The sequence below is a fragment of the Etheostoma cragini genome, unplaced genomic scaffold, assembly GCF_013103735.1.
Source record: "Etheostoma cragini isolate CJK2018 unplaced genomic scaffold, CSU_Ecrag_1.0 ScbMSFa_1099, whole genome shotgun sequence".
In the NCBI taxonomy this organism is placed as follows: domain Eukaryota; kingdom Metazoa; phylum Chordata; class Actinopteri; order Perciformes; family Percidae; genus Etheostoma; species Etheostoma cragini.
Window position 1 is genome coordinate 1944 of NW_023265117.1, and position 3516 is coordinate 5459.

Below are 3516 nucleotides of genomic sequence, written 5' to 3' on the forward strand. Positions count from 1 at the left end.
GTGACTCAGTATCTCTAAATAGTGACTCAGTATCTCTAAATAGTGACTCAGTATCTCTAAATAGTGACTCAGTATCTCCAAATAGTGACTCAGTATCTCTAAATAGTGACTCAGTATCTCTAAGTAGTATCTTTAAATAGTGGTGTAACATCACTCAAAATAATGATGTAGTATCTCTAAATAGTGACTTCAGTGACTTAATATCTCTAATTAGTGAGCTAGTATCTCTAGTGACGTAGCATCTCTAAATACTGACGTAGTATCTCTGAATACTGACTAGCGTCACTCTAAAAAACGAGTTAATATCTCAGTATTTCTAATTATCTCTAGTGACGTAGTATCTCTATATAGTGACTTCATTTTAAGATACTAAGTTACTATGAAGATAATGAGTTGGTATATTTTGAGATATTAAGTCATTATTTAGAAATATTAAGTCATTATTTTGAGATATTAAGTCATTATTTTGGGCAAAACGTGATGAGTAAGTATCTTTTGAAAAACTGCGAGATACGGAGTCATTACTTTGAGAAGTTTCTCATGGTGATAACTTTCTGGTTATTGTAGTTTTTTCACCACCCTTCCATCTTGTTTCCCTTTCCTGGTGGGACTGGGCTTCCATAGGCCACAGTGGGACTTGTTTCTATGGGGGGGGGGGGTAGCTGCTGCCACAGAACAGACTGAAAAAGGGCTGAATTGTATTATTATTCTATATTTGGAGTTGATTTCTTTATTTTTAATTGTTGTTGAGGAATGGATTTTCAGTTTGAAGTGAAATGTTCTCACAGCGCGACGCGGTCCGCATCGTCCTTCCAGCTTAAATAAATAAAAACATGGGATTTAATTTCCTAAATTCCCAATTTAAAAGCCGATAATATCACAACCGCTCTTTATATTGGCCGCCTGAGTGGGATGGTGAGTCTGTTAAAGGTTAACTTCTGTTTTTTGAAACCCAGACCCTATTTTCCCGTGTTTTTGGGGTCTAAATGACTGATGAGAACAACAGTCTTTTGGGTTTTCTCCAACCTGGACCCTGTTGTCCATGTTTTGGGTCTAAGTGACTCATGACAACAGTCTTTGACGTCTGTATGAAGCGAGATGGCTGCAGTCTGAAACGAGCTCCGGTGTGAGTTAAAAGTCGTTGTCCAGCTTGTATTTACCTTCACTGAAGGGCTGTTTCTGCCTCTGACACTCAGATTAATGTTCTAAGTGTCTGACAACATTATGGGATGGATTTCTAAGGAGGTCGACCTTTCTGTTGAAGAGTAAGATCCTTTTTAAAAACATATAAACAGCTGCGACATCGCCTTCTCGTGACCCACCAGACTCCATGTAAATAATCAGTGATTTTTAGCATCGTGACGTACACTTCATTCAAAGTCGACAGAAACAAAATAAAACAATATAAAGCGTTTTTTGGGTCATCTTTCCACTTTTCTAACAATCACAGCTCTAGTTTTGGTTGAAATAAACAGAAAGTTACTGATTTACATGTGAACATACGTTGTCTCTATTCACGCTTAAAGTAGTGTTTTTTTAAATGGAGTCTGGTGGGTTAGAACTAGCGACTTCAGAGCTGTTTCTGGTTAAAAGGAAAGGTCTCAAAGATGTTTTTAAAGGTCTCTCTCTGTAGGGATCCATCCCATAATGTCATCAGACACTTAGAAGAATAATCTGAGTCTGTCAGCGGCAACAACACAACTTAATGGACCAAATGGATGAACAGGTGTCCTGCAGGGTCACAGATCAGCCCGGTTTGGTTACAGCGTTCAGGTCTGGACCAGAGTCAGGGTCCCGTGAGTCACTTACACACAAAACATAGAAACACAGGCTCCAGGTAGATTAAACCCCGCGGAATTACCCTTTAATTAAATAAAACCTGATAACAGTCCACGTAATGTGGCTTCTTCCCCAGAGATATGACACTTTTATCATTTCAGATGGAAATGAACATAAACCAGGAACACGATGTAAATAAGAGAATAAGAAGTTAAAACTTGTAAATAAAGTTCCTAGGTTTAGTTTTTATTTTCATTCCCATCTTGGAAGGTCCTTTCTGCCAGAAAATCAAGATTAAAAGAGAGAAATGACAAAAAGAGAAAATCCTCATGAAGTAAAACTTGAGAAAGTCAAAGTTCTGATTTACTAATAATTTGGATTTCGTGTCATTAGTTGAACAAACTCTTAGTTTTATACATGTTTTTATAATCTTTAGTTTTGATTTAGGAAGCCAGGAGTTAATTAAAGGGGAGATTTACTTTCTTAAAATCTTATTTAGTTACAATATCTTTGCAATTTGTGAAAAGCACAACGCTCTAAAGTTTTTTAACCCTCGTGTTGTTTCCCTTTATCAACTCGTCCTTGCAGCTTAAATTCCCCCAAAACATTTTTGGTGCTTTTTCTCATTAATTTCTCACTTTTTCCTTTCCTTTAAAAAAAAAAAAACCTGAGCTGGTTTAATAGGTTTTATTATTCTTATTCTTGGAAGTCATGGTCAACACACCTCATTTATATCAAATTATACATAAGTTTATAGTTAAAAAGGCAGAAATTATGAATTATTTTGACAGAGTTGAGATCTGAGGACGTTGAGAGGATCTCCGATTGTCAAATCAGAAAAAGGACAAAATAAATCACTTTTTGACGTTGAAGGGCAAGTTCGTGGTCAACGGGACGTCAACACGGGGACAAAGACGACATCTGTTGATACATTATGAAGGAAAATTGTATTTCAGAATTGTTTTTAAAACCCCAAATAAGTCCCGAGGGACGCGAGAGGATCCGGACGTCAAGACAACACGAAGGTGAACGTCTAAAGCTACTTTTAATGATTTGGATTTAGACTCAAAACATCTAAAAAATCAGACTTAAAGGTAAAAAAATATTATCTCAGTAATTTCTTTATTTCGATTATTTTATCTTTTTTTTTCTTCTTCTCGGCAGAAATGATCTTCATTAACCGGCTCCTTCATGTTCCTTCATGCTCCTTCATGCTCCTTCATGCTCCTTCATGCTCCTTCATGTTCCTTCATGTTCCTTCATGTTCCTTCATGCTCCTTCATGCTCCTTCATGTTCCTTCATGCTCCTTCATGTTCCTTCATGCTCCTTCATGCTCCTTCATGCTCCTTCATGCTCCTTCATGTTCCTTCATGTTCCTTCATGTTCCTTCATGTTCCTTCATGCTCCTTCATGTTCCTTCATGCTCCTTCATGCTCCTTGATGCTCCTTCATGTTCCTTCATGTTCCTTCATGTTCCTTCATGTTCCTTCATGCTCCTTCATGCTCCTTCATGCTCCTTCATGCTCCTTCATGTAGAAACGAGGGAATCTGCCGTGTACAGAAGAAGAATTTTATATTCAATCGTTGGCGACAAATCAGGACAAATCGGAAAAATTAATTATACAAACGCTTCGCTGGGAGCTGAAACTGAAGGAGCCGAAACGCAGCCAATCGGACGCCATCGAGCTGAAACGCAGCCAATCGGACGCCATCGAGCTGAAACGCAGCCAATCGGA

The 3516-nt window shown here is 37.9% G+C and overlaps 1 long non-coding RNA gene across 1 annotated transcript in view; it reads left to right on the top strand.

Moving 5' to 3' along the window:
• The window catches only part of LOC117939781, a 2281-nt gene extending 1922 nt beyond the window's left edge, over positions 1–359 (top strand). The window contains exon 5 of the long non-coding RNA XR_004655660.1: positions 125–359. This is a non-coding gene — a long non-coding RNA (uncharacterized LOC117939781). The remainder of the gene's footprint in view (positions 1–124) is intronic.
• Positions 360–3516: the final 3157 nt, after the last annotated feature.